The following is a 14455-nucleotide window of genomic DNA, read 5'->3' as shown; positions in this document are numbered from 1 at the left end:
GTACAGTAAAAAGGGTTTAATTCAATTGTGCATTGTTATACTACGTCTAACTCACTGTTGTAACTACTTAACTTATGATATTCTGAATAAATTAAAATTGGTCGTTTCGTCTCAATTATTCTAATTATAATTAAAATTTTATACCGGGCGGGATAGAACTGGGATAACATTTTTAACAAATAACTCTAAATTGCGGAGATATATCTTAAAGAGTTATCTCGAGAAATTAATACCACTAGGGACAATTCTTCCGAGGAGAGGTATACTTTGGCTGGCCAACTTGTTAGATGTTGTAGAGTTTCTTGACTTTACGTGCCGTAGTTTTATTAAATTCAATTCGTTTTGGATATGTTATAAAAGGGAATATAAATTACCAATACGTATTCTTAAAGGATTAATGAATACTAAGATATATAACTGACATCATCTAAATCAGTGGGAATCTTAATTTTTCAACAGCCCCTTTCCGGGCCGCTACCCAGGCTGAAACGAAGAAGAGATCCAAATACTTGGTGCTTGAGTAACACTATATGTTTAAAGCAGTGGCCATCGAAACTCTTGGCTCCTTCGGTTTGGAACTGACCAACGCTATAGGTCGTAGGCTTCGATCCGTCACTAAAATCGTATTCCATTGGGAAAAAAAGGGGCAACTCCGAGAGGGAAGATCGTCTTCCATTGACCAAGGTACTCCCTCCCGGAGTGCTCCCGGAGTGCTCCAAATTCAAAATCGTATTCCATTGGGAAAAAAAGGGGCAACTCCGAGAGGGAAGATCGTCTTCCATTGACCAAGGTACTCCCTCCCGGAGTGCTCCCGGAGTGCTCCCGGAATGCTTCCAGCTTCCCCAACTCAAGAGTCGGAGGGAAACAAAAGAGTGTTCCGAAAACGTTTCGTATTTCATTGGGAGCTACCAGGGCGACTCCTCCGAGCGCCTCCTACAGAGAGCAGTGACGTCATTCTACAAATCCGGATCACACTCTGAGGTTCCCAATGGAAAACGCTATCAGTTTCCTACTTAATCTAGCGCTTCGCCGTCGTAGTTCAACGAGGTAATGCCACCTTCCCACCGGGAACTTCCCTGGATGACTATTAGTTCATTATAAATAAATTACACCAAGTGACAATTAAAACTCTCAAAATAATTACTACTTGAACTTAAAAAGCTAGGGAAGCACTGATTCTATGATCTGTATAAATTATATTTAATTCTTATGTATCGCTCGAAATTTATTTAGAATAAAAGTTAGTTTTAATTTTAAATACTTTAGCTAGTATTAATCTATGATATAAACACTGTTACCAGAAGTATACAAGAAATCAAAAAATAATTACAACGAGTTCTGTCGCCGTCGGACGTCCGTCTTTACGCCGCCAGCCGGTCCCGTCCAGCCGCAACCGCCGTCAACCATTTCCGTCCATCGAAAGCGCCGCCAACCGTTCCCGTCCAGCCGCCGCCAGCTATTTCCGTCCTGCAGCCTCCTCCGCCAACCGTTCCCGTCCAGCCACGACGCTATAATTTCCGACCCCGAACTTTTCTCAAATTCCTGATCAGATTTATATAATAAAATATTATTTGGGAGGGAGAACGAGTTCGACTCCGAGTCTAATAAGCCGCTTCTACAACGAGTTCTGATGCCGCCAGCCATTCCCGTACAGCCGCCACCGCCGCCAACCGTTCTCGTCCAGCCACGACGCTATAACTTCCAACCTCAAACTTTTCTCAAATTCCTGATCAGATTTATATAATAAAATATTATTTAAGAGGGAGAACGAGTCCGACTCCGAGTCTAATAAGCTGCTTCTACAACGAGTTCCGACCCCGAACTTTTCTCAAATTCCTGATCAGATTTATATTATAAAATATTATTTGGGAGGGAGAACGAGTCCGACTCCGAGTCTAATAAGCCGATTCTACAACGAGTTCCGACCTCGAACTTTTCTCAAATTCCTGATCAGATTTATATAATAAAATATTATTTGGGAGGGAGAACGAGTCCGACTCCGACAGGGTTGCCACACGTCAGGGAAAACAGGAAAATCAGGGAAAAGTCAGGGAATTTATGAATGGACCTAAAAAGTCAGGAAAATGTCAGGGAATTTAAGAATGGACCTAAAAAGTCAGGGAAATGTCAGGGAATTTAAGAATGGACCTTAAAAGTCAGGGAAATGTAAGGGATTTTTTAGAATTTGTAAAAAGTCAGGGAATTAAATTTTATCTTGGCACTTTTTTAAGGTTATTTTTTAGACCAGATCTATGACCAATTCTATGACTATTATTTATTTCCTTGAAAGTTTGGCTAATTTTTTCAACATTGCAATAACCTTATTACTGAATTATAAGTTCATTAAAATTTATTAACTTCTGATAAAAGTCAAATATAAAATAAAAATTTGGCCTTAAAAAGTCAGGGGAAATCTCTTAAAATGGTCAGGGAAAACAGGGAATAGTCAGGGAATTTGAATCTCAAAGTTTTGTGGCAACCCTGTCCGAGTCTAATAAGCCGCTTCTTCAACGAGTTCTGATGCCGCCAGCCGCTCCCGTCTAACCGCAACCGCCGCCAGCGGTTCCGTTCCCGTCCAGCCACCACCAGCTATTTCCGTCCAGCCGCCACCACCGCCAACCGTTCCCGTCCCGCCACCGCCAGCTATTTCCGTCCAGCCGCCACCGCCGCCAACCGTTCCCGTACAGCCACGACGCTCTAACTTCCGACCTCGAACTTTTTTCAAATTCCTGATCAGATTTATAAAATAAAATATTATTTGGAAGGAGAACGAGTCCGACTCCGTGTCTAATAAGCCGCTTCTACAAAGAGTTCCGACCTCGAACTTTTCTCAAATTCCTGATCAGATTTATAAAATATGTAACGCTAAAATCAGCTTTGATATAGGCCTAGCCAATTTAAATTATCTTTCAATATTATATTATAAAAACACCCGAATTCCCTCCGTATTATTTAAATAATTTCTTGACATAAGTAAGCCTATATAATTTTCAACTTTAGATAGCCGTTTCGGGCTTTCCGAAATTTCCCAGAAAACGTTCTTCGAAACCCATTTACCTACCTCGGCGCTGGTCGCTCGATGACAACTGATGGGTTTACCCCCTTTCTGCCCCCGTGCTTTATTGAAAGTCGTTTTGGGACTACTGGCCAGGGTCTCCTCTCGCTTTCTTTTATATGCCGACTCGAGGCACCGTCTTTTATTGGGCTTAGCGTTGAACCCTTTTCTCTCCCCTTATTCCTAAAAAGTAAAAGCCCCGTTGTAAATACCTTTCTCCCCAGCATTGAGGTTTGCCAATATATTTCCAATGCCATATCTTTTGTAATTAACGTGCATTTCCACGAACCATATTTTCGTGGGAATGGTTGAAAGTTTCAAACCAGGGCAATTCCTAAATGAGTTTTGCCCTGTCAAAATATTCTGGTTGTATTGTTCGTGTGTGCTGAACTTCGGTTTAATTTATGGTGGTAGCTACATTGGCGGCCCCCGCCAACCCTCTTTTGACATTATAGTATCTGCGAGATGCGCGGTCTCTCTTTTCAAGTTACCGGACCCGCGATCTTGGTCCCACGGTCTCTAATTGGAGAGTGACCTCACCAGGACTTCTAGGACCCAGGTCGAGATTGGTCAGAGCAATCTGACGTACGAAAAACCCACGTGACCTATGCTACTTTAAAAACAGGACTTTGTCGTTTCTTAGACAGATCTGGACGAGAGTCTAAAACGAGAATGCGACAGCAATATATCGCGCCGAAAAGATAAGTGAAAGTTACGCTCTGTGCGGTTTTCCCTTTCGTCTTAGCCGGGCTCTAATTTTTAAATAGACCCTATGCGAATATTAAATGTTCACGTGACGATATTCGGTCAACGTAATCGCGGAGATCCGCGTGTGCGGTTTTCGATGCTTGCATCTTGCGCGCCGTATTCGTTTTCATAACCAGCGTCTTTGGCACTCATGGACAAGGCACTCAAGCTTGGGACTAATCCGTAAAACAATTATTTTATTATATTTTTGGTTTATTTGTTTGTTTGATTATTTTGATTATGTTGTAATTTGTTGCTTAAATTTCGCAACCACTGCCCCACTACGTACGTAGAATATCCATAGTCTGAGACTTTTGTTAAAGAAAGTTTCAAAGAAATAATAATGGCAGTTACATTTCTTTTTGTTTTGTTAACTATTAAATGGCAAACCTCAAACCTAATTTCTAATTTCTAAATTTAAGCATACAACCAATTCCCCTAGACACTTTTAAATGTTTACCCTCGCTCACTCCAATAGTGAAAGTGACGCGAGTCCCGGGCCAGTAGTATTCTTTACGACCAATGTAGCGAAGCATCCTATCACTGTAAAATTAAATTATTTATAAGCCACTATTTCCCCTTTACACTTACTAGTCCAGTAGTAGCGATGCAAAGTAAGATTTTTTTGCGTTACAAATAAAATATTATTTTAATGATTGTGAGACTGTTTTTTTATTTCAGTAATTTAGTATCTGTTTTTAAAAATTATATATTGTCGAGAGAAAGACCATAGTTATTTGGTGAGGTTATCTTGCGATTGAGTTTTGGTAAGATGCAAAATGATTTTCCAAACACATGCAGAACTCTTCGCTCATTCGCTGACCACTCCCGCTCACTTGCAGACCATAGCTCAAGTCATGGATTTTCCAAGTCCAACTTTACTATAATTCTTTAAATTTCATTAAAAAAATCTGCGACTACATAAATTTTACCTCGTATAGTGAATTTTTAAACCTAATTGGCTATAACGCAATTTCCTTCGATAAATATTGTTCCACCAGGTTACTCATAAACTTCATTTCTAGTCTAAAATTTAGTGTCACTCGTTCTTAGATAATTAATATAATAATAATATTTAATTTATATTTATTTGTTAATTAACCTTTTTTTTTAGAAATTTTCGTTTTATAAAATCTTACTATTTTATAAAATTTATTTATTTTTGTTTTAAAACTATAGTCAGGGCCGTCTTTATACTTTTGCCGCCAAAAAATCTGCCACCCTTTTATTTATACAAAATCGTCTTTTCGGTGCAATGCATAAATAGGCCATATAATTATCGAATAAAAAGAATTTCGAGAAAAGAGAATAAGCAATAATACATTTTTCACCAAATAATTCAGCAAGTGAAACAATTTGTGTGATTTTGCCGAACTTGTTTAAATGGAAAACGACGCCTTTAATATTCAGTCAGTGGCGACTTTTAGCAACGACAAGGGGAAACATTTCCACGTTATTCAGTTTCCACGTTATTCAGTTTCCACGCTATTGAGTTTCCACGCTATTGAGTTTCCACGTTATTCAGTTTCCACGTTATTCAGTTTCCACGTTATTCAGTTTCCACGCTATTCAGTTTCCACGCTATTCAGTTTCCACGTTATTCAGTTTCCACGTTATTCAAGTCGCTGTCATTTTCCACGTAAATCAGGATGCACGTTATTCAGTTTCCACGTTATTCAGCGTCTCCCCCAGATGTCAGTTTCTAAAAATGCTCAAAATCTGTCGCCCCTGAGAGTTGGGCCGTGTTTGTCCCAACACGCAATACACTCGAAATTTTCTCTCTGTCTGCCGCGGATTTCGGACAAGGGGAAACATTTCCACGTTATTCAGTTTCCACGTTATTCAGTTTCCACGCTATTCAGTTTCCACGCTATTCAGTTTCCACGTTATTCAGTTTCCACGTTATTCAGTTTCCACGTTATTCAGTTTACACGTTGTTCAGTTTCCACGTTATTCAGTTTCCACGTTATTCAGTTTCCACGTTATTCAGTTTCCACGTTATTCAGTTTCCACGCTATTCAGTTTCCACGTTATTCAGTTTCCACGTTATTCAGTTTCCACGCTATTCAGTTTCCACGCTATTCAGTTTCCACGTTATTCAGTTTCCACGTTATTCAAGTCGCTGTCATTTTCCACGTAAATCAGGATGCACGTTATTCAGCGTCTCCCCCAGATGTCAGTTTCTAAAAATGCTCAAAATCTGTCGCCCCTGAGAGTTGGGCCGTGTTTGTCCCAACACGCAATACACGCGAAATTTTCTCTCTGTCTGCCGCGGATTTCGGAGGTTGGCGTGAGGGGTCGATCGTAAGGGGTAGTTTCAGAAGTCCTGTGTGATTCGGAATCGGGGAGGGGGTAGGGGGGGGGGGGGTTCGGGTTCGTTCCGATTTTAAAGTCCCGTGGCTCTCTCGGCGTACGTTAGTCCCGTGGCCTTTATGCATCAGCCATTGGACACAGGGGGTTTAAAGGGGTACAGTGGGGTTTGGGACGACTGCGAGTTTGAGTTATTTTTGCGGGGAAAAGGGTACCACGGAAATTCTCGCACTGGAAAGGGGGAGGTGAATACTACGGAAATTATCGCATGGAGAAAAGTGGGAGATGGTAACACGGTAATTTTCACATGGGAAAAAGCGGAAGGAAGGGCCTTATAGCGGTGGTTCGACTATGGGGTAAAGGGTGCCACGGAAATTCTCGCGTTGGAAACGGGGAGAGTAGTACTACGGAAATTCTCGCATGAAGAAAAGGGGGAGAGGGTACCACGGTGATTATCACATGGGAAAAGCGAAGAGGGGGTACCACGGTAATTATCACATGGGAAAAAGGGGGAGGGGTACCCCGGTAATTATCTCATGGGGAAAAGAGGGAGGAAGGGCCTTACTGCGGTGGTTTTACAATGGGTAAAAGAGCACCACGGTAATTATCACATGGGAAAAAGGGGGAGGTGGGTACCACGGTAATTATGACATGGGAAAAAAGGGGAGGAACGGTAATTATCACATGGGAAAAAGGCGAGGAAGGGCCTTACTTCGGTGGTTCGACTATTGGGTTAAGGGTGCCAAGGAAATTATCCCATGGGAAAAAGGGGTTGCAGGGGGGCGTACTGGAGTGGAGCTTCTCGGCTAGTATCATATATGCAACTTCCTATACTGTACGGTATAAATAAGACCATTAAATCAGGAAAAGATGGCTTGAAATAATAAAAAGCTGTTGGTTGGGTGGTAGGTAGGTAGGTAGGTAGGTAGGTTCGTCAACCGATTTTCGGGGTTTATTTCTCGCTTTTCTGACGCTTTTCGCGCGCGCGTTACGGGCGCGAGCGTCACGTTGCATTTTTTTACGTTCGCTACGATTTGCGTTTTCGCATCGAGTCGGCTTCGATTCCCGATTTGGTTTTTAGTTTTTTTATTAAAAATTTTCAATAGTGAGGCAAATGTCAGTTTCTAAAAATGCTCGAAATCTGTCGCCCCTGAGAGTTGGGCCGTGTTTGTCCCAACACGCAATACACCCGAAAATTATCTCTCTTGCAGCCGCAAAATTCGGAGGGGGGGGGGATCGTGCGGGGTAGTATCAGAAGGCCCGTGAGTTTCGGAAACGGGGAGGGGAGGGAGGGGGTGGTTCGGGTTCGTTCCGAGGCTCTCTCGACGTACGTTAGTCCCGTGGGCTTTATGCATCAGCCATTGGATACAGGGGGTTTAAAGGGGTACAGGGGGTTTAAAGGGGTACAGGGATGTTTGGAACGACTGCGAGTTTGAGTTATTTTTGCGGGGTAATACGGTAATTATCACACGTGAAAAGCGGAGAGGGGGTACCACGATAATTATCACATGTTAAAAGCGGAGAGGGGGTACCACGGTAATTATCACATGGGAAAAGCGGAGAGGGGGTACCACGATAGTTATCACATGGGGACAGCGGAGAGGGGTACCACGGTAATTATCACAAGTGAAAAAGGGGGAGGGGTACGAAGGTAATTATCACATGTGAAAAGCGGAGAGGGGGTACCACAGTAATTATCACATGGGAAAAATGGGGAAGGGGTAACCCGGTAATTATCACATGGGGAAAAGGGGGAGGAAGGGCCTAACTGCGGTGGTTCGACTATGGGGAAAAGGGTGCAACGGAAATTATCCCATGGGAAAAAGGGGTTGGGGGGCGTACTGGAATGGAGCGTCTCGAAACACACAACTAGCCGAGGGCCCGCCTGTAAGGTGGGCTTCTCGGCTAGTATCATATATGCACCTTCCTATACTGTACGGTATAAATAAGACCATTAAATCAGGAAAAGATGGCTTGAAAAAAGTAAATATTCTTACGCAATATTTTTTTTCATTTCACATCGTTAAAGGTGAAGTAATACATTAAGGTTTAGGGTTTTATTGATTCCGTCTTCGGCACCCTTTTGGAACAGGGTGGGTCACAAAGCGCACAGCAAAAACAAATGTCAATATCCAACACCAATATAGAGATAAAAAATACATTAAAAAGTACCATTAAAATAACAGATTTGGTAAGAAAATATAAAAGCCAACGAGATTAAGTGCAATGAGATGGAAAGGCAGTTAGGCCTTATATCCGCTAATTTATATAGTAGGGAAATACAATGCAATATAATAATTAATTATGATAATGAAATGAAATACAATGATAGATAGTTATAGGCGAGAGGATATTGTGTACAAAACTAGTGAAATACTGAAGTGCAACCGAGTTAATCTTAATATCACAAAATCAATCACCATATCACAGAGTTAATCGCAATATCACAGAGTTAATCGCAATATCACATAGTTAATCGCAATTTATCACAGAATAAATCGCAATACCACAGAATAAATCGCAATATCACAGAATCAATCGCAATATCACAGAATAAATCGCAATATCACAGAATAAATCCCAGTATCACAGTAATAATCGCAAAATCACATTTGTAATCGCAGTATCACAGATATTCTAGCTTCACACATTCGACACTGAAGGGAGAAACCCACTAACTCAGACTGTCTAGCACCGGTCAAGAGAGAGCCTGTCCTTGCTTGGAAGAGAAGACCTCCGCTCCATGTCCCTCTGTAGCAGTCTTCATACTTTGGCTTATTTTTGTTTCTATTAAAACAGAGACTCTTTTTCTTTTTGACTTCGACTATCGATTTGACCTCAGCGTGGGTATTTGACTCACTGGTAACAGTTTTTGCCCAGTCTTTATACGTAGTGCTTTTAGCACTCTCCGTCTTAATGCCATACTCTCTATCCAATTGGGCTTTATCCAAGCTGTATTATAGCCCTTCATCCGGATATATTCAAAGATCATTCTAGGTAGGCTTGTAGTAAGTAAAATTTCCAGCTGTCCCAGATAACAAAGCTTGCTACGTGCTTCTCTCTGGACCATTAGAGACCATCCTAACTCCCCCTGAACGACCACATTTACGGCATTTTCCCCCACCTGGTATTGCGTCCTTTCCAATACCTCAAAGGTCCGTGACGAAAAACATAGAACCTCATTTCCATAGGTTAATGCTGGGGTGGCTATAGATTTACACAATAGGCGGCCAACTGAATACGTATTATATGAACGGTCAGCAAGGTTTCTTACTGCCCACCGTAGCTTATTGGACCGTTGGAGTACTAATGATTCCATTTCCAACAGATAATGCCTGGAAGAGGTAAATGTAACACCTAAATATTTGAAACTTGTGACTAATGCAATGGGGGCTTGTTGGAGAGTCGGTGTAGTAGATGTCTCTGCGCCATTCAGTATCATACGAACCGATTTTTCAGCACTAAATGATGAACCAGATTTTTTGAATAAGCTGTACATACATATAACATCTTTTGCATATTGCGTTCAGTTTTTGCAAACAGCGCGATATCGTCTACATATAATAACCATGAGACAGAAAAAGGCACTCCAGTTCCATAGATATTAGAATCCAAATTCACCCCAACTCCTAGATCAGTGATCTATCTTGCTAGATCGTCGAGAAATATTATAAAAAGAACCGGAGATCCTTGCCTTAGTCCCACTCTTCCAGTTTCAAACTTTCGAGGAAAAAGTCTATAGCGTCGGTACCTCGATAACTAACGGGAGGATTTGATTCTGTATAAAGATGAAAAATAAGTAAAAATATAAAAATTAAATTAAAATTTTCTTACCTTCGAGTCCAACCACCACATAACTAAAACCACGTGCAACGTGTTCCTGTAGTTTAGTTGTTGAAGATAATTTCGAATTGGGTAAACAGGTATTTACCCTGTTGAGAATGGATTCGAAATCGGCATATATAACGAATGGAACCCTCTGTTTCCATTCATATTTCTTAAACTGTAATACAGGTTCTCTAAAGGGTAATTTGATCCGTTGTGGATCATACACGCTACACTCTGATTCGTGTTTTTACCTCTCCGAGGGGACAAAGTCCCCTAGGAGGGGTTATACAATCACCGTGTCTGTCTGTCTGTGTGTCTCTGTGTCTGTCCTGCGAACGTGTTCGCATTATACGTGCAAAGGTTAATCCGAGGGTTAATCATTGCGTACGCAGTTTTTCGAAATTTCTGCGTTCGCAGTTTCTCTTTTGAGTATTTTTGTTTTGAAGGCTGATCGATTGGGTTAATATTAAATATTTTTACGGTGTTTTCTTGATTAAGCTGTTTAATGCAGTTCATCAATTGGGTTCGTTTGTTTTATTTATAAAGAGCCCTAACTATTCCGTCTACGGTCATTTATTATTTAGTCAAGGGGCTTTCTGTGCTTTGTGAATGGTAAGTTTTTCGCTTCTTGTTAATTCATATTTTATTGGTGTGGATATTTGGACATCTACGATTCCTAATGCAGTCATTGATTTCCTGGGTGTGGAAGTTGGACGGTATAGGTCTTTTTCATGCGGTATGTGTCACAACGTCAACAGGAAGTCTACGAGTCGTCCACTACCAGATATCTACGGTATCTTCATCAAGGGCGAGTGTTGAAATAAAATTAGCGTTAAAGATGTGGCAAGTATTTCGTAAGCGAGAAAATTACAAAAAGCCTCTGTAGATATTTCTTTCATTAAAATTTGCTTCGTATTATATTTAACTGATAAACTTGTTCCGTAAATAGGGTTAGATTCAATTGTGCATTGTTTTAGTACGTCTAACTCGCTGTTGTAACTACTTAATTTATATTATTCTGAATAAATTAAACTGTTGTTTCATCTCTATTATTTTAATTAAAATTAAAATTTTATACCGGGCGGGATTGAACCGGGATTAAGTTTTAAGTAAATAACTCTGAATTGCAGAGATCTATCTTTAAGGGCCATCTCGAGAAATTAATACCACTAGGGACAATTCTTCCGAGGAGAGGTATATTTTGGCTTGCCAACTTGTTTATGGTTAAACTCGGCATTAACCCCTGAAAATCGATGTAAACAGTAATGGCAGTAAAACGACTGACCATTGGGATTTGTGAATTTTTATAAAAGTTTTCTTAAACTTTTAATCAAACAAAAATGATGAATCCCTCCGTTCACTATGAATAAGAGGTTAATCTGACGTTCTTTGACCGTTTTAAAGTTGCTGATAAGACGTGGGAAAACACCGTCGTCGTACGCGAATATATTCACGGAAAAATTATTCTTTTTTTCAAATGCTTCTAATTTCAATGAATGAAAACAAAATAAAATAAATAAATTATTGGAACACTTTTACAGATTTATTAATATTGGAATTGGGCTAACCTTTATATAATTACGAGAATATTGCCCCAAACGTTGATAAATAAGACCTATATTCGAAAAGGTCGCCAGATGGACATCAATGAATTGTTTTTCATGGTTTACTTCCATCTCTTATATTTTTTAAGAACTACCGCCAGCATTCTTAAAGACATTTTGTTTTCAATTTTATTAAAATTCCAGTGTTTACAAATATCATCAAAAATCGATTGCTGAATGGATTTTGTGAAGAAATGAAAACCTTTCTTTTCTCACCATACAAATTAGATTTGCTTAACCTATCGGAATTCACGCTCACACCTACCCATGTCATCTCGCAGTTGATAGGTATGGACTTAAGATATGCGTATAAATATGGCTTAAACGTTGGTGAATGGATTATAGGAAAATAAATAAACTAATTGTTTTATTAAGTATTTTCAATGCTAAAATCTCTTAATTGTTTTGATTTATACAGGGCACAACAATGAATATTTTCAAAATGATATTTACATATATATTCATCTCCAAATTTTTTTAAAGAACTATACTTGGGACAATTTTTGTCCTCCAAGTTTACAACATTTGGTGTTAAAAGTTTAGAGAAAATCATACTTTTCTCCAAACCTTTTGTGTAGAATAGTGTTGATTTGGTGGAAATGACTGCCATTACATCTGATAAATCGTTGAATTCAAACTCCCCATCATCCCAATGCAGGTTGCAAATATTACGGGTGATCCACGCATTGGTTCGCTTATCCTTGGCATGCAAATCCCTGTAAGGGAACGGGGGTTTGAAATTATAGACTGCTTTCCCCCCCGTTTCCGTCAAGCGAAACGCTAATTCTTTCACGATGTAGTCTCCGTTCGCACGGAGAAAATTTCCTTCAATTATACAAGGCATCTTCTAAAATAAATATTTTTAGTATGGATATCTATTGGAAACATGTAAAAATTACTTACTAGGCTTTGTCTTCAAGTTGTGATACGAGGTAAGCAGATGACGTTTTTGTCACCGCCTTATATATCAGTTTATTTCTTAAATGCGTATGATATCAATATCTTATCTTTCAAAAAAACGAAATAACATATGTTGCTTTTCTACGGGTTTTAACAAACATCTCAATCCCACCTGCATTCCACTTCACTCTACCTCTACCGCGTGTTCCAGCTCTCTCATTGTCCCTCTACTTACCCGCTTTTTCTTTAACGTCTGATTCATAGATTGACTTATAACGTCTACAAAACCATCATATGTATCAATTCCATTATCCACTTCATTTTCCATGTGTGAGGTAAAGTCTTTCATTGCCTGCTCATCTTCTAAGTCCCAGAATACTGTACGGGTCAGCGAGGTGTTGCCTATCTCTCCCTCCTGTTGTAGTTTTTGTACTACTGTTGTGTTAATCTTAGTGAAAACACTATGCTGATCAATCGCCACACTATTCAGACCCAATTCATCGATTTCTATCTTCGTGATACAGTCAATAAAGCCCTCATCGTATAGAATATAATCAACCACGGGCATTGAATTCCAACCTTTCCGTGTGAATGTTCCCTCACACACTGGAGTGGTGTTGCCAATTATAAGTGAGGGGCTGATCACTCATCGTAATCGGTGTACAGAGCCGTACCTTTGACTGTACTAATGGGAATACGCGTAATCTTTGAAGTCCCTGCCTTTGGCAGTGCTAATCTAAGCGTAATCCGGTGTACAGATTTTCTAAGAGTGGTTAGCCTCTCGATTCAGCAAATGGCTTGAGACGTTTTCTACTTATATTTTCCTCTCCTAGTTCTGCCATTGAAATATTACATAATGCAGATATGTTTTCCATCCTCGACAAAACCACTAATGTCTTTTTCAAGGCAGGTGTATAGTTTTTCATTCCACAGACGTGCGGCAGTAGTATCTCCACTAGCGCAGTATACATAGTTTTCACCTAGGCAAGCTTCCCCCAACTTCGATCCTGGTGTAGTGCTGCCAGGCATCGGTTGAGTCAAATAAAGCAGACGCCGCTTTTCGCGTGGTCGTAACTTTGGTACTTTTTGCCGCGTTTTCTCGTAGCGTCCAAGGCTTAGCAAACTCTACGTAGTCATTTCAGTCGAAGCTTTGTTTAACTTAATTATTATGGTTCATTAATCGGGAAGATTTTATTTAAAATAATGGCAGGGAGAAAGTCAAATGTTTTTTATCCGGGCTATATCGAATCGCTTACCATTCCCGATAAACGAAACTATGAAAACAAATGCAAAACGTTTGTGGGTTTTGACCCTTATTCGCAATCCATTGAAGAATTTTCCTCCGATGCAAGTAATTGGCCCAAAGTTCAGTACCCAGATATTTCCACATACTTTTTGCATTCTACAAACTCTGTAACATTAGTACAAATGAAAAATCATAAAAGCCTGGAAGGACATACGTTTTTAACCAGCGGGCACATAGAAAAAATCTGGGTAAAAAAATTTAAAGAGGACCATGTACTCGTCATAGGAAAAGTAGTCTTTGACCATTCTTAACATAGTTCATCCTAGGCATGATTTTTAGTTAACTTCTTGATTTAGGTAAAACATTCGCAAAAGGCCAACGAACCCCCTCTTCACAATTGGATTGTTGCTAAAGAGTGTGGAGTTGTGGAAACTGCTCATTGTTCGTGCATGGCGGGATTAGGGGAGTCATGCTCTCATGTTGCCGCAGTATTGTTCCTAATTGATGCTGGAGTTACACTTTTAAAAAATCAGTCGTCTACTGAGAAACTGAACAAGTGGCTAGTTCCACACTTAAAGCAAGTTCCATTTAAGCGTGCGCGTGATATAGACTTTTCTTCTTCAAATCAAAGGAAAAAGAGGCTAGATCGCTTATTAATTGAAAACGGACCATCTACTGTGGTAAACGTTAAAAAGAAAGCAAAGCCAGAAGTTCCTAAAGTCACAAAAGATGAATTAAAATAATATTTGGACTGTCTTTCATCAT

This window comes from Leiobunum rupestre, chromosome 3, assembly GCF_980474605.1.
Source record: "Leiobunum rupestre chromosome 3, qqLeiRupe1.1.hap1, whole genome shotgun sequence".
Lineage (NCBI taxonomy): Eukaryota > Metazoa > Arthropoda > Arachnida > Opiliones > Sclerosomatidae > Leiobunum > Leiobunum rupestre.
Note: the sequence above shows the minus strand (reverse complement) of the source record.